Source organism: Sorex fumeus, unplaced genomic scaffold (assembly GCF_029834395.1).
Source record: "Sorex fumeus unplaced genomic scaffold, SorFum_2.1 ptg000083l, whole genome shotgun sequence".
Lineage (NCBI taxonomy): Eukaryota > Metazoa > Chordata > Mammalia > Eulipotyphla > Soricidae > Sorex > Sorex fumeus.
Genome location: NW_026606140.1, coordinates 2,675,131 through 2,697,270, shown reverse-complemented (window position 1 = coordinate 2,697,270; position 22,140 = coordinate 2,675,131). Strand labels below are relative to the sequence as shown.

Sequence of the window (22,140 nt, the reverse complement as noted above, 5' to 3'; positions counted from 1 at the left end):
TTTTCACCACTGGTGAATGCCCAAGTAAACCAATGCTGGTTTTCATCAGCCTGTTCAGACTCGCATCCATGTTGTTCAATTGGGTATCCACTCAACCCTGTTCAGATCTTCGTTTTCCTGTCCATATAACCCAGCCTTCATAAATCAGTGGAATCTCCACTGCAAAATGTTGCATTCATTCACTGTGAATCTGTAATGATTTGACTCTCCAATCCAGGCAGGTTTTCCTTACACCACTGGTGAAGGACCAAGTAACCCAATGCGGGTTTTCAGCGGTCTGTTCACACTCGTAGCCGTGCTGTTCAATTGGCCATCCACTCAACCCTGCTCAGGTCTACAGTTTCCTGTCCACACAACCCAGCCCTCAGAAATTATTGTTAACTCCACTCCAGAATGTTCCATTCATGCTCTGCGAATTTGGAATTCATCTGAATCTGCATTGCAGGCAGTCGTTCATTACACCACTGGTGTATGTCCAAGTAAACCAATGCTGGTTTTCGGCGGCATGTTCACAGTTGCAGACGTGCTATTCAATTGGCTATCCACTCAATGCTGGTCAGTTATTCGTTTTTCTGTCCACACAACCCAGCCTTCAGAAATCATTGGAATCTCCACTAGAGAACGTTTCTATCATTCACTGCGATTCTGGAATTAATCTGAATCGCACTCCAGGCAGGCTTTTGTTACACCACTGGTGAATGCCCAAGTAACCCAATACTAGTTTTCAGCAGCCTGTTCACAATCGCAGCCATGCTGTTCAATTATATATCCACTCAACCCTGGTCAGCTCTTCATTTTCCTGTCCACACAACTCAGCCTTCATAAATCACTGTTATCTCCACTAAAGAATGTTCCATTCATTCACTGCGGATCTGGAATTCATCTGAATCTCTGCTCCAGCCAGTCATTCGTTCCACCACTCGTGAATGTCCAAGTAACCCAATGCTGGTTATCAGCGGTCTGTTAACAATCGCAGCCATGCTGTTCAATTGGCTATCCAGTCAATCCAGGTCAGCTCTTCATTTTCCCGTCCACAAAAACCAGCCTACAGAAATCATTGTTATCTCCACTACAGAATGTTACAATCATTCATTGTGAATCTGCAATGAATATGAATCAGCCCCAGACTTTCATTACACCACAGGTGAGTTTCAAAGTAACGCAATGCTGGTTTTCAGCGGTCTGTTCTCACTCAAATTCGTGCTGTTCACTGGATATCCACTCAACAATGGTCAGCTCTTCATTTTGTTAAGCAAACAACCCAGACATAAGATATTATTGGACTCTCTACTACAGAATGTTCCAATAATTAACTGCGATTCTGGAATTAATCTGAATCTGCTCTCCAGGCAGGCTTTCGTTACACCACCGGTGAATGTCTAAGTAACCAAATGCTGGTTTTCAGCGGCCTCTTCAGACTAGGAGCAGTGCTGTTCAATTGGATATCCACTCAGTCCTGTTCAGCTCTTCATTTTCCTGTCCACACAACCCAGCTTTCAGAAATCATTGAAATCTCCAATACAGAATGTTCCATTCATTCACTGCGAATCTGGAATTCATCTGACTCTGCACTCCGGGCAGGTTTTCGATACACCACTATTGAATGTCCAAGTAACACAATGCTGGTTATCAGAGGCCTATTCACATTCGCAGCCATGATTTTCAATTGGCTATCCACTCAACCGTGGTCAGCTCTTCATTTTCCTATCTATACAACCCAGGCTTCAAAAATCTTTGGAACCTTCACTACAGAATGTTCCTTTATTCACTGCGAATCTGGAATTCAACTGAATCTCCACTCCAGGCAGGTTTTCGTTAAACCACTGGTGAATGTCCAAGAAACGCAATGCTGATTTTCAGCGGTATGTTCACACTCGTACCCGTGCTGTTCACTGGCTATCTACTCAACACTGGTCAGGTCTTCATTTTCCTGTCCACACAATCCAGACTTCAGAAATCGTTGGAATCTGCACTACAGAATTTTCCATTCATTCACTGCGAATCTGGAATTCATCTGAATCTCCATCCCTGGCAGGTGTTCGTTACACCACTGGTGAATATCCAAGTAATCCAATGCTGGTTTTCAGCGGCTTGTTCAGACTCGCAGCCGTGCTGTTCAATTAGCTGTCCAATCAACCCTGTTCAGCTCTTCATTTTCCTGTCCACACAACCCAGACTTCAGAAATCATTGGAACCTCCACTACAGAATGTTCCATACATTCATTACGAATCTGTAATTCATCTGAATCTCCACTCCAGGCAGGATTTGGTTACACCACTGGTGAATATCCAAGTAACCCAATGCTGCTTTTCAGCGACATGTTGAGACTCGCAGCCATACTGTTCAATTGGCTATCCACTCAATCCTGTTCAGCTCTTCATTTTCATGTTCACACAACCCAGCCTTCTGAAATCATTGGAATCTCCAATACTGAATGTTACATTCATTCACTGCGAATCTGGAATTCATCCGAATATCCACTCCAGGCAGGTTTTTGTTACACCACTGGTGAATGTCCAAGTAACCCAAACCTGGTTTTCAGCAGCCAGTTCACACTTGAAGCAGTACTGTTAAATTGGCTATCCACTCAACCCTTATCAGCTCTTCATTTTCTTCTCCACACAACTCAGCCTTCAGAAATCATTGTTATCTCCACTACAGAATGTTCCATTCATTCACTGCGAATTTGGAATTCATCTGAATCTGCACAGCAGGTAGTCTTTAGTTACACCACTGGTGATTATCCAAGTAACCCAATGCTGGTTTTCAGCGGCCTGTTCAGACTAGCAGCCGTGCTGTTCAATTGGCTATCCACTCAACCCTGTTCAGCTCTTTATTTTCCTGTCCACACAACGCATAATTCAGAAATCATTTTAACCTCCACTACTAAATGTTCCATACATTCAGAGCGAATCTGGAACTCATCTGATTTTCCACTCCAGGCAGGTGTTCTTTACACCACTGGTGAATGTCCATGTAACCCAATGCTGGTTTTCGGCGGCGTTTTCATACTCGCAGCTGTGCTGTTTTAATGGTTATGGATTCAACCCTGGTCAGCTCTTCTTTTCCTGTCCACATAATCCAACCTTCAGAAATCACTGTTATCTCCACTACAGAATGTTCCATTCCTTCACTGTGAATCTGGAATTCATCTGAGTCTGCACTCCAGGCAGATCTTTGTTGAACCACTGGTAAATGTCCAAGTAACCAAAGGCTGGTTTTCAGCAGCCTGTTTAGACTTCCAGCCCTGCTGTTCACTGGCTATACTTTCCACCCTGGGCAGCTCTACATTTTCCTATCGTCACAACCAAGATTTCAGAAATCATTGTACTCTCCACTAAAGAATGTTCCATTCAGTCACTCCGAATCTGGAATTCATCTGACTCTCCACTCCAGGACGGTTTTCGTTACATCAGTGGTGAATGTCCAAGTAACCCACTGCTGGAATTCAGCGGCATGTTCACACTGGCAGACGTGCTGTTCAATATTCTATTCACTCAATGCTGGTCAGCTCTTCATTTTCCTGTCCACATAACCAAGCCTGCAGAAATCATTGGCATATCCACTGCAAAATGTTCCATACATTCACTGCGAATCGGGAAATAATCTGTATGTGCACTCCAATCAGGCTTTCGTTACACCACTGTTGAATGTCCAAGTAACGCAATGATGGTTTCAGTGGTATGTTCACAATCGAAGCCGTGATGTTCACTGGCTATCCACTCAACACTGGACACCTCTTCATTTTCCATTCCACACAAGCCAGACTACAATAGTTATTGTAAACTCCACTACAGAATGTTCCATTTATTCACTGCGAATCTGGAATTCATCTGAATCTCCACTACCAGCAGGTTGTCGTTACACCACTGGAGATTGTTCAAGTAACCCAATTCTGGGTTTCAGAGGACTTTTCATACTCGTAGCCTTTCTGTTTTATTGGCTATAGACTCAACCCTGTTTAAGTGTTCTTATTCCTGTCCACACGACACAGCCTTGAGGAATCATTGGAATCTCCACTATGGAATGGTCCATTCATTCACTGCGAATCTGGAATTCATCTGTATACCCACTACCGGCAGGCTTTCGTTACACCGCCGGTCAATATCCAAGTAACACAATGCTGGTTTTCAGAGATCTGTTCACACTCGAAGCCGTGCTGTTCACTTGCTATCCACTTAACACTGGTCAGCTCTTCCTTTTGCTGTTCACACAATCCAGACTTCAGATATGATTCGAATCTCCATTACAGAAAGTTGCATTCATTCACTGCGAATCTCTACTCCCGGCAGGTTTTCGTTACACCACTGGTGAATGTCCAAGTAACCCAATGCTGGTTTTCAGTGGCCTGTTCAGACTCTTAGCCATGATCTTCAATTGGCTATCCACTGAACCCTGTTCAGGACGTCATTTTCCTGTCCACATAACCCAGTCTTCAGAAAACATTTTTATCTCCATTAGAGAATGCTCCATTCATTCACTGCGAATTTGGAATTCATCTGAATCTGCACTGCAGGCAATATTTCGTTACACCACTATTGAATGTAAAAGTAACCCATTGCTGGTTTTGAGCGGCATGTTCGCACTGGCAGACGTGCTGTTCAATTGGCTATCCACTCAATGCTGGTCAGATCTTCATTTTCTTTTCCACACAACCCAAACTTCAGAAATCACTGGAATCTCTACAACAGAATGTTCCATACATTCAATGCAAATCTGGAATTCATCTGAACATCCAACATCTCTGCAGGTTTTAGTTACACCACTGGTGAATGTCCAAGTAAACCAATGGTGGTTTTCAGCGGCCTGTTCACAATCGCAGCCATGCTGTTCAATTGGCTATCCACTCAACCCTGGTCAGCTCCTCATTTCCTGTCCACACAACCCAGGCCTCAGAAATGATTGGAATCTCCACTACAGATTGTTCCATTCATTCACTGCGAATCTGTAATTCATCTGACTCTTCACACCAGGCAGGTTTCGTTACCGCACTGGTGAAAGACCAAGTAACCCAGTGATCGTTTTCAGCGGCCTGTTCACAATTGCAGCCTTGCTGTTCAATTGGCTATCCACTCAACCCTGGTCAGCCCTTCATTTTCCTGACCACACAACCCAGACATCAGAAATCATTGTTATCTCCACTACAAAATGTTCAATTCATTCACTGCGAATCCAGAATTCATCTGAACATCCACTAAAGGCAGTTCTTCGATACACTACTGGTGAATGTCCAAGTAACGCAATCCTGGATTTCAGCGGCCCTTTCAAAATCGCAGCCTTTCTGTTCAATTGGCTATCGATTCAACCCTCGTCAGCTCTTCATTTTCCTGTCCACACAATCCAGCCTTCAGAAATCATTGGCATATCCACTACAGAATGTTCCATTCATTCACTGTGAATCTGGAATTAATCTGAATCTGCAATCCAGGCAGGCTTTCGTTACACCTCTGGAGAATGTCCAAGTAATGCAGTGCTGGTTTTCAGTGGGTTGTCACACTCAAAGATGCGCTGTTCATTGGCTATCCACTTAACACTGGTCCGCCAATTAAACAGCATCTCTGTGAGTGTGAACATGCACTAAAAACCAGCATTGGGTTACTTGGACATTCACCACTGGTGTAATGAAAACCTACCTGGAGTGGAGAGTCAGATGAATGCCAGATTCGGAGTGACTGAATGGAACATTCTTTAGTGGAGAGTACAATGTTTTCTGAAATCTTGGTTGTGTCGATAGGAAAATGTAGAGCTACCCAGGGTGGAAAGTATAGCCAGTGAACAGCAGGGCTGGAAGTCTAAACAGGCTGCTGAAAACCAGCCTTCGGTTACTTGGACATTTACCAGTGGTTCAACAAAGATCTGCCTGGAGTGCAGACTCAGATGAATTCCAGATTCACAGTGAAGGAATGGAACATTCTGTAGTGGAGATTTAAATGATTTCTGAATGCTGGGTTGTGTGGACAGCAAAATGAAGAGCTGACGAGGGTTGAATCGAAAGCCAATTTAACAGAATGGTTGCGAGTTTGAAAGACCCGCTGAAAACTAGCATTGCATTACTTGGACATTCACCAGTGGTTTAACGAAAAAATGTCGGTAGTGGATGTTCAGATGAATGAATGAATGGAACATCGCAATGAATGAATGGAACATTCTGTCATGGAGATAGGAATGATTTCTGAATTCTGGGTAGTGTGGACAGGAAAATGAAGAGCTGACCAGGGTTGAGTGGATAGCCAATTGAACAGCACGACTGCGTTTGTGAACAGGCCGCTGAAAACCAGAATTGTGTTACTTGGGCATTCAACAGTTGTGTAACGAAAACTTGCCGGGAGTGGAAAGTGAGATGAATTCCAGATTCACAGTGAATGAATGGAACATTCTCTAGTGGAGATTCCAATGTTTTCTGAAGTCTGGATTGTGTGGACAATAAAATCGAGAGCTGACCAGCATTGAGTGGATAACCAATTGAAACAGCACTTCTTCGAGTGTGAACATGCCGCTGAATACCAGCAGGGGTTACTTGCACATTCACCACTGGTGTAACGGTAGACTGCCTGCAGTGCAGATTCAGATAAATTCCAAATTCGCAGTGAATGAATGGAACATTCTGTAGTGGAGATAACAATGATTTATGAAGACTGGGTTGTGTGGAAAGGAAAATGAAGTCCGGAACAGAGTTGCGTGCATAGCCAATTGGACAGCATGGCTGCGAGTGTGAACAGGCCGCTAAAAACCAATATTGGTTTACTTGGTCACTAACCAGTGGTGTAACAAAACCTGCCTGGAGTGGAGATTAAGATGAATTACAGATTCGCATAGAATAAATGGAACATTCTCTAGTGGAGGTTCCAATGATTTCTGAAGTCTGGATTGTGTGGACATGAAAATGAATAGCTTACCAGGTTTGCGTGGATAGCCGATTGCACTGCACGGATGCGAGTCTGGACAGGCCGCTGAAAACCAGCATTGGATTACTTGGACATTCACCCGCGGTGTAACGAAAACCTGCCGGGAATGGAGCTTCAAAATAATTCCAGATTCTCAGTGAATGAATGGCCCATCCTCTAGTGGACATTCGAATGATTTCTGAAGTCTGGATTGTGTGGACATGAAAATGAAATGAATCCTGTTGGGATCTTCATTTTCATGTCCACATCACCCTGCCTTCAGAAATTATTGGAATATCCAGTACAGAAAGTTCCATTCATTCTTTGCTAATCTGGAATTCATCTGAATCTGCACTCCAGGCAGGCTTTCATTACACCACTGTTGTATGTGCAATTAACTTAATGCTGATTTTCAGCGGTTTTGTTCACATTTGAAGCTATGCTGTTCACTGGCTATCGACTCAAAACTGTTCAACTCTTCATTTTCCTGTCCAAACTATCCAGACGTCGAAATCTTTGGAATCTCCACTACAGAATATTCCATTCATTCACTGCGAATCTGTGAATCCACTACAGAATGGTGAATGTTTCATTCACCACTGGTGAATGAACAAGTAACACAATGCTGGTTTTGAGCGGCCAGTTCACATTCGCAGAAGTTCTGTTCAATTGGCTATCGTCTAAAGGCTGGTAAGCTCGTCATTTTCCTGTCCACAAAACACAGCATTCAGAAATCATTAGAATGTCCATTACAGAACATTCCATTCATTCACTGCGAATCTGGAAATCATCTGAATCGGCATTGCAGGCAGGCTTTCGTTAGAGCACTGGTGAATGTCCAAGTAACGCAGTGCTGGTTTTCACCAGTCTGTTCACACTCGAAGCCAGGCTTTTCACTGTATATCCACTCAACACTGGTCAGCTCTTCATGTTCCTGTCCACACAATCCAGACTTCAGAAATCATTCGAATCTCCACTAGAGAACGGTCCATTAATTCACTGTGAGTCTGGAATTCTTCTGAATCTCCACACCCGGCAGGCTTTCGTTACACCACTGTTGAATGTCCAACTAATGCAATGCTGGTTTTCCGTGCTTTTTTCACTCTCGAAGCCGAGCTGTTCACTGGCTATCCACTTAACACCGGTCAGCTCTTCATTTTTCTGTCCAAACAATCCAGACTTCAGATATCAATGGAACCTCCACTACAGAAAGTTCCATTCATTCACTCCGAATCTGGATTTCATCTGAATCTCTACTCCCGGCAGGTTTTCGTTACACCACTGGTATATGTCCATGTAACACAATGCTTGTTTTCAGCGGCCTGTTCAGACTCATAGCCATGCTGTTAAATTGGTCATACACTCAACCCTGTTCAGCTCTTCATTTTCCTGTCCACATCACCCACCCTTCATAAATCATTGGAATGTCCACAACAAAATGTTCCATTCATTCACTGCGAATCTGGAATTCATCTGAATCTCAACTACCGGTAGGTTTTCATTACACATGACTCCTAGCCATGCTGTTCAATTGGATATCCCCTCAACCCTGTTCAGCAATTCATTTCCTGTCCACATAACCCAGCCTTCAGAAATCATTGACATCTCCACTACAGAATGTTCCATTCATTCGCTGCGAATTTGGAATTCATCTGAGTCTACACTGTAGACAGTCTTTCATTACACCACTATTGAATGTCCAAGTAACCCAATGCTGGTTTTCAGCGGTATGTTCACACTCGCCGACGTGCTGTTCAATTTGCTATCCACTCAACCCTGGTGAGCTCTTGATTTTCCTGTCCACAGAACCCAGCCTTCAGAAATCATTGGAATCTTTACTACAGATTGTTCCATTCATTCACTGCGAATCTGGAATTCATCTGAACACCCACTATTGGCAGGATTTCGTTACCCCACTGGTGAATGTCCAAGTAACCCAATGCTCGTTTTTTGCGGCCTGTTCACAATCGCAGCTGTGTTGTTCAATTGGCTATCCACTCAACCCTGGTCAGCTCTTCATTTTCCTGTCCACACAATCCAGTCTTCAGAAATCATTGGAATCTCCACTACAGATAGTTCCACCCATTCACTGCGAATCTGGAATTCATCTGACTCTTCACACCAGGCAGGTTTCCTTGCACCACTGGGGAATGACCAAGTAACCCAGTGCTCATTTTCAGCGGCCTGTTCACACTCGCAGTCGTGCTGTTCAATTGGCAATCCACTCAACCCTGGTCACCTCTTCATTTACCTGTCCACACAATCCAGCCTTCAGAAATCATTGGAATATCTGCTACAGAATGTTCCATTCATTCACTGCGAATTTGGAATTCATCTGAATCTTCACTGCAGGCAGACTTTCGTTACACCACTGTTGACTGTCCAGGTAACCCCATGCTGGTTTACAGCGGCATGTTCGTACTCGCAGACATGCTGTTTCAAATGGCTATCCACTCAATGCTGGTCAGCTCTCGATTTTATTGTCCCCATAACCCAGCCTTCAGAAATCTTTGGAATCTCCACTAGAGAATGTTCCGTTCATTCACTGCGAATCTGGAATTCATCTGAATCTGCTCTCCAGGCAGGCTTTCGTTACACCACTAGTGAATGTCCATGAAAAGCAACGCTGGTTTTCAGCGGAATGTTCACACTCGCAGAGGTGCTGATCAATTGGCTTTCCACTTAATGCTGGTCAGCTCTTCATTTTCCTGTCCACAGAGCCCATATTTCAGATAACATTGGAACTTCCACTACAGAATGTTCCATTCATTCACTGCGAATTTGGAATTCATCTGAATCTGCACTGCAGGCATTCTTTCGTTACACCACTGTTGACTGTCCAAGTAACCCCATGCTGGTTTTCAGTGACATGTTCAACTAGCAGACGTGCTGTTTCAATTGGCTATCCACTCAATGCTGGTCAGCTCTCGATTTTATTGTCCACACAATCCAGCCTTTAGAAATCATTGGAATCTCAACTACAGCATATAGCATTCAGTCTCTGTGAATCTGGAATTCATCTCATTTTCCACTCCTGGCAGGTTTTCGTTACACTGCTGCTGAATGTCCAAGTAACCTAATGCTGGTTATCAGCAGCCTGTTCACAATCACAGCCGTGCTGTTCAATTGGATATCCACTCAACCCTGGTCAGCTCTTCATTTTCCTTTCACACAACCCAGACTTCAGAAATCATTGTTATCTCCACTGCAGAATGTTCCATTCATTCACTGTGAATCCAGAATTCATCTGAATATGAACTACAGGCAGTTTATCGTAACACCACTAGTGAATGTACAAGTAAAGCAATGCTGGTTTTCAGCGGCCCTTTCAAACTCGCAGCCATTGTGTTCAATTGGCTATCGATTCAACCCTCGTCATCGCTTCATTTTCCTCTCCACACAACCCAGCCTTCAAAAATCATTTATATCTCCACTACAGAATGTTCCATTCATTCACTGCGAAACTGGAATTCATCTGACTCTGCACTCCAGGCAGGTTTTCGATACACCACTGTTAAATGTCCAAGTAACCCAATGCTGGTTATCAGAGGCCTGTTCACATTCGCAGCCATGCTTTTCTATTGGCTATTCACTCAACCCTGGTCAACGCTTCATTTTCCTGTCTAAACAAACCAGGCTTCAAAAATCATTTGAATCTCCACTACAGAATATTCCACACATTCAATGGGAATCTGGAATTCAACTGAAACTCCACTCCAGGCAGGTTTTCGTTACACCACTGGTGAATGTCCAAGTAACGCAATGCTGATTTTTCAGCGGTCTGTTCACACTCGTACCCGTGCTATTCACTGGCTATCAACTCAACTCTGGTCAGCTCTTCATTTTCGTGTCCACACAATTCAGACTTAAGAAATCATTGGAAACTGCACTATAGAATATTCCATTCATTCACCGCGAATCTGGAATTCATCTGAATCTCCACACCTGGCAGTTTTTCGTTACACCACTCGTGAATGTCCAAGTAAACCAATGCTGGTTTTCAGGGGCCAGTTCACACTCACAGACCTGCTGTCCAATTGCCTATCCAGTCAACCCTGTCACCAATTCGTATTCCTGTCTACACAACCCAGACTTCAGAAAACATTGGAACATCCACTACAGTATGTTCCAATCATTCACTGCGATTCTGGAGTTCATCAGAATCTCCACTCTCGGCAGGATTTTGTTACACCACTGGTGAATGTCCAAGTAACGCAATGCTGATTTTTAGCTGTCTGTTCACACTCGTACCCGTGCTGTTCACTGCCTATCAACTCAACTCTGGTCAGGTATTCATTTTCGTGTCCACACAATTCAGTCTTCAGAAATCATTGGAATCTGCACTACAGAATGTTCCATTCATTCACTGCGAATCTGGAATTCATCTGAATCTCCACACCTGGCAGGTTTTCGTTACACCACTCGTGAATGTCCAAGTAAACCAACGCTGGTTTTCAGCGGCTTGTTCAGACTCGCAGCCGTGCTGTTCAATTGACTATAAACTCAACCCTGTTCAACTCTTCATTTTCCTGTTCACAAAACCAAGCCTTCAGAAATCATTGGAATCTACAATACAGAATGTTCCATTCATTAACTGTGAATCTGGCATTCATCTTAATATCACTATAAGCAGGTTTTTGTTACACCACTGGCAAATGTCCAAGCTGGTTTTCAGCAGCCAGTTCACACTCAAGCAGTGCTGTTAAATTGGCTATGCACTCAACCTTGATAAGCTGTTCATATTCCTGTCCACACAATTCAGCCTTCAGAAAACATTGAAATCTCCACTACAGAATGTTCCATTCCTTCTCTGCGAATCTGGAGTTCTTCGGAATCTCCACTACCGGCAGATTTTCGTTATGCCTCTAGTGAATGTCCAAGTAACCCAATGCTGGTTTTCAGCGGCCTGTTCAGACTCGCATCCATGCTGTTCAATTTGCTATCCACTCAACTCTGTTCAGTTCTTCATTTTCCTGTCCACATCATCCAGCCTTCAGAAATCATTGGAATCTCCACCAAAGTATGTTCCATTCGTTCATTGCGATTCTGAAATTAATCTGAATCTGCACTCTCGTTACGCTTTCGTTACAGCACTGGTGAATGTCGAAGTAACCCAATTCTGGTTTTCAGCGGACTGTTCACACTCGCAGACGTGCTGTTCAATTGGCAATACACTCAATGCTGGTCAGCTCTTCATTTTCCTGTCCACATCGACCAGCCTTCAGAAATCATTGGAACCTGCACTACAGAATGTTAAATTCATTCACTGCGAATGTGGAATTCATCTGAATCTGCACTGCAGGCATGCTTTTGAAACACCACTGGTGAATGTCCAAGTAACCCAATGCTGGTTTTCAGCGACCTTTTCATACTCGCAGCCGTGCTGTTTCATTTGCTATCGATTCAACCCTGCTCAGCTCTTCTTTTCCCTGTCCACCCAACACAGCCTTCAGAAATCACTGGAATCTCCACTACAGACTGTACCATATATTCACTGCGAATCTGAAATTCATCTGACTGTCCAGACAGGTTTTTGTTAAACCACTGTTGAATGAGCAAGTAACCCAATGTTGGTTTTCAGTGTCCTGTTCACACTCGCTGTAGTGCTATTAAATTGGCAATACAATAATTGCTGGTCAGATGTTCATTTTCCTCTCGACGTCGCACAGGCTTCCGAAGTCATTGGAACCTGCACTACAGTATGTTCCATTAATTCATTGCGATTCTGGAATTAATCTGAATCTGCACTCTCGTTAGGCTTTCGTTACAGCACTGGTGAATGTCCAAGTAACGCAATGCTGGTTTTCAGTGATCTCTTCAGAATGGAAGAATGTTCACTGGCAATCTACTCAACACTGGTCAGCTCTTCATTTTCCTGTCCACACAATCCAGACTTCAGAAATCATTTAAATCTCCACTACAAAATGTACCATTCATTCACTCCGAATCTGGAATTCATCTGAACATCCTGCCATGGCAGGTTTTTGTTACACCACTGATGAAAATCCAAGTAACGCAATGCTGTTTTTCAGCAGTTTGTTCACACTTGCAGACGTGCTATTAAATTGGTTATCCACTCAACCCTTCTCAGCTCTTCATTTTATTGTCCACACAAACCAGCATTCAGAAATCAGTGGAATCTCCAGTACAGAATGTTCCATTAATTCACTGCGAATCTGGAATTCATCTCACTTTCCAGTCCCGGCAGGCTTTCGTTACACCACTGTTGAATGTCCAAGTGACCCAATGCTGGTTTTCAGCGGCCTGTTCACAACCGCAGCCATGCTGTTCAATTGACTTTCTACTCAACACGGTCAGCTCTTCATTTTCGTGTCCACACAAACCAGCATACAGAAATCATTGGAATCTCCAATACAGATTGTTCCATACATTCACTGCGAATCTGGAATTCATGTGACCCTCCACACCAGGCAGTGTTCGTTACACCATTGGTGAATGACAAAGTAACCCAATGCCAGTTTTCAGCGGACTGTTCACACTTGCATCCGTGCTGTTCAATTGACTATACACTGAACCCTGCTCAGCTCTTCATTTTCCTGTCCACAGATTCCAGCCTTCAGAAATCATTGGAATCTCCACTACAGAAAGTTCCATTCAGTCACTCCAAATCTGGAATTCTTCTGAGTCTTCACATCAAGTAGGTTTCGTTACACCACTGGTGAATGACCAAGTAACCCATTAATCATTTTCAGCGGCCTGTTCACAGTCGCAGCTGTGCTGTTCAATTGCCTATCCACTCAACCCTGGTCAGCTCTTCATTTTCCTGTCCACACAACCAAGCCTTCAGAAATCATTGTTATCTCCACTACAGAATGTTCCATTCATTCACTGCGAATCTGCAATTCACCTGAATCTGCAATCCAGGAAGGTCTTTGTTGAACTACTGGTAAATGTCCTAGTAAACGAAAGCTGGATATCAGCGACCTGTTCACACTCGCAGCCCTGCTGTTCACTAGCTGCTCTTTCCACCCTGGGCAGCTCTTCATTTTCCTATCCACACAACCAAGACTTCAGAAATCATTGGACTCTTCACTACTGAATGTTCCATTCAGTCAATCCGAATCTGGAATTCATCTGACTCTCCACTCCAGGCAGGTTTTCTATACAACAGTGGTGAATGTCCAAGTAACCCAATGCTGGTTTTCATCAGCATGTTCACACTGGCAGACGTGCTGTTCAATATTCTATCCACTCAATGCTGGTCAGCTCTTCATTTTCCTGTCCACACAACCCAGCCTTCAGAAATCATTGGCATATTCACTACAGAATGTTCCATTCATTCACTACGAATCCGGAATTCATCTGAACATCCACTATCGGCAGCTTTTCGTTACACCACTGGTGAATATCCAAGTAACGCAATGCTGGTTTTCAGAGGCCCTTTCAAACTCGCAGCCATTTGGCTATCGATTTAACCCACGTCAGCTCTTCATTTTCCTGTCCACACAACCCAGCCTTCAGAAATCATATAAATCTCCACTAGAGAATGTTCCATTCATTCACTGCGAATCTGGAATACATCAGAATCTGCACTCCAGGCAGTTTTTTGTTGAACCACTGGTAAATGTTCAAGTAACCGAAAGCTGGTTCTCAACAGACTGTTCAAACTCGCAACCCTGCAGTTTACTGGCTATACTTTCCATCCTGGGTAACTCTACATTTTCCTATTCACACAACCAAAACTTTAGACTCGACTGCAGAATGTTCCATTCAGTCACTCTGAATCTGAAATTCATCTGACTCTCCACTCCAGGCAGGTTTTTGTTACACCAGTGGGGAATGTCCAAGTAACCAAATGCTGGTTTTCAGCGGCATGTTCACTCTCACAGACGTGCTGTTCAATATTCTATCCACTCAGTGCTGGTCAGCTGTTCATTTTCCTGTCCACACAACCCAACTTTCAGAAATCATTGAAATATCCACTACGGAATGTTCCATTCCTTCACTGCGAATCTGGAATTCAAATGAATATCCACTCCCGGCAAGCTTTAGTTACACCACTGGTGAATGTCCAAGTAACACGTTGCTGGTTTCAGTGGTTTGTTCACACTCGAAACAGTGAAGTTCACTGGCTATCCATTTATCACTGGTCAGCTCTTCTTTTTGCTGTCCATACAGTCCAGACTTCAGATATCATTGGAATCTCCAGTACAAAAAGTTCCATTCATTCACTGTGAATCTGGAATTCATCTGAATCTCTATTCCCGGCAAGTTTTCGTTACACCACTGGTGAATGTCCAAGTAACCCAATGCTGGTTTTCAGTGGCCTGTTCAGACTCATAGCCGTGCTACTCAATTGACTATCCACTCATCCCTGTTCAGCACTTCATTTTCCTGTCCACATAGCCCATCCTTCAGAAATCATTGTTATCTCAACTACAGAATGTTCCATTCATTCACTGCGAATTTGGAATTCATCTCAATCTGCACTGCAGAAGTCTTTCGGTACACCACTATTTTATGTCCAAGTAACCCCATGCTGGTTTTCAGAGGCATGCTCACACTCGCAGACGTGCTGTTCAATTGGCTATCCCCTCAATGCTGGTCAAATCTTAAATTTCTTGTCCACAAAACCCATCCTTCAGAAATCAATGGAATCTCTACTACAGAATGTTCCATACATTAACTGCGGATCTGGAATTCATCTGAACATCCACTCTCGGGAGGTTTTCGTTCCACCACTGGTGAATGTACAAATAACCAAAGGCTTGTTTTTTTGCGGCCTCTTCACAATCGCATTGCGAATCTGGAATTAATCTGAACGTGCACTCCAATCAGGCTTTTGTTACAATACTAATCAATGTCCAAGTAACCCAAAGCTGGTTTTCAGTGGCCTGTTCACAATCGCAGCCGTGATGTTCAATTGGCTATCCACTCAACCCTGGTCAGCTCTTTATTTTCCTGTCCACACATCCCTGCCTACAGAAATCATTGGAATGTTGCATTCATTCACTGCAGAATGTTGCATTCATTCACTGGGAATCTAGAATTCATCTGAATATCCACTCGCGGCAGGGTTTCGTTACACCACTGGTGAATATACAAGTAAAGCAATGCTGATTTTCAATGGTTTGTTCACACTCGAAGCCGTGCTGTTCACTGGCTATCCACTTAACACTGGTCGCTCTTCATTTTGCTGTCCAGAGTCCAGACTTCAGATATCATTGGAATCTCCACTACAGAAAGTTCCATTCATTCACTGCGAATCTGGATTTCATCTGAAACACTACTCCCGGCAGGTTTTTGTTACACCACTTGTGAATGTCCAGTTAACCTAATGCTGGTTTTCAGCGGCCTGTTCAGACTCGTAGCCGTGCTATTCAATTGGCTATCCACTCATCCCTGTTCAGCAATTCATTTTCCTGTCCACATAAACCAGACTTCAGAAATCATTGTTATTTCCAATACAGAATGTCCCAATCATTCACTGTGAAATTGGAATTCATCGCAATCTGCACTGCAGGCAGTCTTTCATTACGCCACTATTGTATGTCCCAGTTACCCCATGCTGGTTTTCAGAGGCATGCACACACTTGCAGAAGTGCTGTTCAATTGGCTATACCCTCAATGCTGGTCAGATCGAAATTATCTTGTCCACACAACCCACCCTTCAGAAAACATAGGAATCTCTATTACAGAATGTTCCAAACATTCACTGCGAATCTGGAATTCATCTGAACATCCACTCTCGGCAGGTTTTCCTTACACCACCTCTGAATGTCCAAGTAATGCAATCCTGGTTTTCAGTGGTCTGTTCACACTCGAAGCCGTGCTGTTCACTTGCTATCCACTCAACACTGGCCAGCTCTTCATTTTCCTGTCCAGACATCCCAGCCTTCAGAAATCATTGGAATCGCCACTAAAGAATCTTCCATTAATTAACTGCGAATCAGGAATTCATCTGAATCTCCACTAACAAAACCCGGCAGGCTTTCGTTACACCACTGGTGAATGTCCAAGTAAAGTAATGCTGGTTTTCAGTGGTTTTTTCACGCTCACAGCCGTGCTGTTCAATTTGCTATCCACTCAACCCTGGTCAGCTCTTCATTTTCCTGTCCACACAACCCAGCCTTCAGAAATCATTGGAAACTCCACTACAAAATATTCCATTCATTCACTGCGAATCTGGAATTAATCTGAATCTGCACTCTAGGCAGGCTTTCGTTACAACCACTGGTGAATGTCAAAGTAACGCAATGCTGCTTTTCAGCTCTGTTCACACTCGAAGCCATGCTGTTCACTGACTATCCACTTAACACTGGTCAGCACTTCATTTTGCTGTCCACACAATCCAGACTTCCGATATCATTGGAATCTTCACTACAGAAATTTCCATTCATGCCCTGCGAATCTGGAATTCATCTGAATCTCTACTCCCGGCAGGTTTTCATTACACCAACGGTGAATGTCCAAGTAAGTCAATGCTGGTTTTCATTGGTCTGTTCAGACTCGTAGCCATGCTGTTCAATTGCCTATCCACTCTACCCTGTTCAGTACTTAATTTTCCTGTCCACGTAACCCAGCCTTCAGAAATCATTGTGATCTCCACTTCAAGATGTTCCATTCATTCACTGCAAATCCAGAATTCATCTAAACTTTCACTAAAGGCAGTTTTTCTTTACACCACTGGAAAATGTCCAAGTAACACAATGATGATTTTCCGCGGCCCTTTCAAACTACAACCGTTCTGTTCATTTAGCTATCAATTCAACCCTTGTGAGCTCTTCATTTTCCTGTCCACACAACCCAGCCTTCAGAAATCATTTAAATCTCCACTAGAGAATGTTCCATTCATTCACTGCGATTCTGGAATACATCTGAATCTGCACTCTAGGTAGGTCTTTGTTGAACCAGTGGTAAATGTCCAAGTAACCAAAAGCTGGTTCTCAACAGCCTGTTCACACTTGCAACCCTGATGTTCAGTGGCTATACTTTCCACCCTGGGCAGCTCTACATTTTCCTATCCACACAACCAAGACTTCAGAAATCATTGGAATCTCCACTAGAGAATGTTCCATTCATTCACTGCGAATCTGGAATTCATGTGAATATCCAATCCCGGTAGGCTTTCGTTACACCACTGGTGAATGTCCAAGCAACGCAATCCTGGTTTTCAGTGGTCTGTTCACACTCGAAGCCGTGCTGTTCACTTGCTATCCACTCAACACTGCCAGCTCTTCATTTTCTTGTCCACACAATCCAGACTTCAGAAATCATTGGAATCTCCACTACAGAATTTTCCATTAATTCACTGCGAATCTGGAATTCATCTGAATCTCCACTCCCAGCAGGCTTTCATTACACTGCCGGTCAATGTCCAATTAACGCAATGCTGGTTTTCAGTGGGTTATTCACACTCGAAGACGTGCTGTTCACTGGCTATCCACTTAACACTGGTCATATCTTCCTTTTGCTGTCCACACAATCCAGACTTCAGATATCATTGTAATCTCCACTACAGAAAGTACGATTCATTCCCTGCAAATCTGGAATTCATCTGAATCTCTACTCCCGGCAGGTTTTCGTTACACCACTGATGAATGTCCAAGTAACCCAATGCTGGTTTTCAGCGGCCTGTTCAGACTCGTAGCCATACTGTTCAACTGCTTATCCACTCAACCCTGCTCAGCACTGCAATTTCCGGTCTACATAACCCATGCTTCAGGAATCATTGTTATCTCCAATATAGAATGTTCCATTCATTCACAGCGAATTTGGAATTCATCGGAATCTGCACTGCAGGCAGTCTTTCCTTACACCACTATTGAATGTCCAAGTAACCCAATGCTGGTTTTCAGCGGCATGTTCACACTCGCACACGTGCTGTTCAATTGGTATCCACTCAATGCTGGTCAGATCTTCATGTTCTTGTCCACACAACCCAGCCTTCAGAAATCATTGGAAACTCTACTACAGAATGTTCCATACATTCACTGCGAATCTGGAATTCATCTCAACATCCACTCTCGGAAGGTTTTCGTTACACCACTGGTGAATGTCCAAGTAACCCAGTGCTGGTTTGTTGCGGCCTGTTCCTAATCGGAGCAGTGCTGTTAGATTGGCTATGCAATCAACCCTGGTCAGCTTCTCATTTCCTTTCCACAATACCCAGGCTTCAGAGAAGATTGGAATCTCCACTACATATTGTTTCATTCATTCATTGCGAATCTGAAATTCATCTGACTCTTCACACCAGGCAGTATCGTTACACCAATGGTGAATTACCAAGTAATCCAGTGATCGTTTTCAGCGGCCTGTTCACAGTTGCATCCGTTCTGTTCAATTGGCTATCCACTCAACCCTGGTCAGCTCTTTATTTTCCTGTCCACAACACCAAGACTTCAGAAATCATTGGAATATCCACTTCAGAATGTTCCATTCACTCATTGCGTATCTGGAATTAATCTGAATGTGCACCCCAATCAGGCTTTCGTTACACCATTTTTAAATGTACAAGTAACCCAATGTGGTTTTCAGCGGCCTGTTCACAATCGCAGCCGTTCTGTTCAATTGGTTATCGAGTCAACCTGGTCAACTCTTCATTTTCCTGTCCACACAACCCAGACTTCAGAAATCATTGTTATCTCCAGTACAGAATGTTACATTCATTCACTGCGAATCCGGAATTCATCTCCACAGCCACTTCCGGCAGTTTTTCATTACACCACTGGTGAATGTCCAAGTAACGCAATGCTGGTTTTCAGCGGCCCTTTCAAACTCGCAGCCGTTCTGTTCAATTGGCTATCGATTCAACCCTCGTCAGCTCTTCATTTTCCTGTCCACACAACCCAGCTTTCAGAAATCATTTAAATCTCCACTACAGAACGTTATATTCATTCACTGAGATTCTGGAATTCATCTGAATCTGTACTACAGTTAGGTCTTTGTTGAACCACTGGTAAATGTCCAAGTAACCGAAAGCTGGTTCTTAGCAGCCTGTTAACACTCGCAGCCCTGCTGATCACTGGCTACACTTTCCACCCTGGGCAGCTCTTCATTTTCCTATCCACACAACCAAGACCTAAGAGAACATTGGACCCTACAATACAGAATGTTCCATTCAGTCACTCTGAAACTGGAATTCATATGAATCTCCACTCCAGGCAGGTTTTCGTGACACCAGTGGTGAATGTCCAAGTAACCCAATGCTGGTATTCAGCGGCATGTTCACACTGGCAGACGTGCTGTTCAATATTCTATCCACTCAATGCTGGTCAGATCTTCATTTTCCTGTCCACACAACCAAGCCTGCAGAAATCATCAGCATATCCACTACAGAATGTTCCATACAATCTGAATGTGCACTCCAATCAGGCTTTCCTTACACCACTGGTGAATGTCCAAGTAACGCAATGCTGGTTTCAGTGGTCTGTTCACAATCGAAGCCGTGATGTTCAATGGCTATCCACTCAAAACTGGTCACCTCTATATTTTCCATTCCACACAATCCAGACTACAAAAATCAATGTAAACTCCACTACAGAATGTTCCATTCATTCACTGTGAATATGGAATTCATCTGAATCTCCAATACCGGCAGGTTGTCGTTACACCACTGGAGAATGTGCAAGTACCCCAATACTGGTTTTCAGAGGCCTTTTCATACTCGCAGCCATGCTGTTTTATTGGCTATAGACTCAACAGTGTTTAACTCTTCTTTTTCCTGTCCACACGACCCAGCCTTCAGGAATCATTTGAAAGTCCACTACAGAATGTTCCATTCATTCATTGCGAATCTGGAATGCATCTGAATATCCACTCCTGGTAGGCGTTCGTTACACCACTGTTGAATGTCCAAGTAATGCAATGCTGGTTTTCAGCGGATTGTTCACAATTGAAGCCATTCTGTTCACTGGCTGTCCAATCAACAGTCGTCAGCTCTTCATTTTCCTGTCCGCAGAAGCCAGACTTCAGATATCATTGCTATCTCCACTACAGAAAGTTCCATTCATTCATTCATTCATTCAATCTGGAATTCATCTGAATCTCTATTCCCGGCAGGTTTTCTTTACACCACAGTTGAATATCCAAGTAACCTAATGCTGCTTTTCCGCGGCCTGTTCAGACTCGTAGCCATACTGTTCAATTGGCTATCCTCTGAACCATGTTCAGCACTTCATTTTCCTGTCCACATAACCCATTCTTCAGAAATCATTCCTTTCCTCGCAGACACCGCTGCCGCAAGCATGGTGAACGTACCGAAACCCGCCGGACTTTTTGTAAGAAATGTGGCAAACATCAGCCCCACAAAGTCACACAGTACAAGAAGGGCAAGGATTCTCTGTATGCTCAGGGAAAGCGTGGTTATGATAGGAAGCAGAGTGGTTACGGAGGTCAAACTAAGCCTATTTTCCGGAAGAAGGCTAAAACTCCAAAGAAGATTGTGTTGATATTTGAATGTGTCGAGCCCAACTGCAGATCTAAGAGAATGCTGGCCATTAAGAGGTGCAAGCATTTTGAACTGGGAGGCGATCAAAAGAGAAAGGGACAATTGATCCAGTTCTAAGCTTCATCTTTTAATACGAAGACAGAAATCCTGGGCTGTGTTAGACTGATGGAACAATCCATGTTTTAGGAGGGAAATTAAATAGTGTCATGAATAAACTTCCTGAGAGGAAATTTGCTTGATAAAAAAAATCATTTTTTTCTGGAAAAAAAACCCAATACTTTAATTTTTTAAGACAACTGCAAGCACCTCAAACAATGGATTATTGTTACAACACTTGTTATCTTTTCACAATCTAGTTATTGCAAAGGCATATATGGATAAATGTTAATGGACAAAGTCAAGAAAAAGAGGCACCTTAATGAATTTAAAAAAAAACACATTCAATCCAATGACTTCTAAAAGAGGCTAAATTTACCTCAGTATGTAAGGTAAAAGGTAAAGGCCCTCCCATTGATCGTCTATTTGCTCGAGCGGGCCCAGTAACGTCTCTATTGGAGACTTTGTTGCTACTGTGTCTGGCATATCTAATACTCTCGGTAGCTTGCCGGGCTCTCCGAGAGGGGCGGAGGAATCGAACTCGGGTCGGCCATGTTGGCCGCTTGTAAGGCGAACGCCCTACCACTGTGCTATCGCTCCAGCCCAAGTATGTTACATTCTAAAATTGTATTGCCTACTATGGTTAGTGACCTGGATTCTGCAACTCAGAGGAAATGTATAAACAAACTACAGAATGTTCCATTCATTTACTGCGAATCTGGAATTAATCTGAATCTGCACTCCAGGCA

General features: G+C 43.5%; 1 pseudogene; it reads left to right on the top strand.

The window, feature by feature from the left end:
* Positions 1–21,065: 21,065 nt before the first annotated feature.
* Positions 21,066–21,535, top strand: LOC130039184 (60S ribosomal protein L36a-like; annotated as a pseudogene).
* Positions 21,536–22,140: the final 605 nt, after the last annotated feature.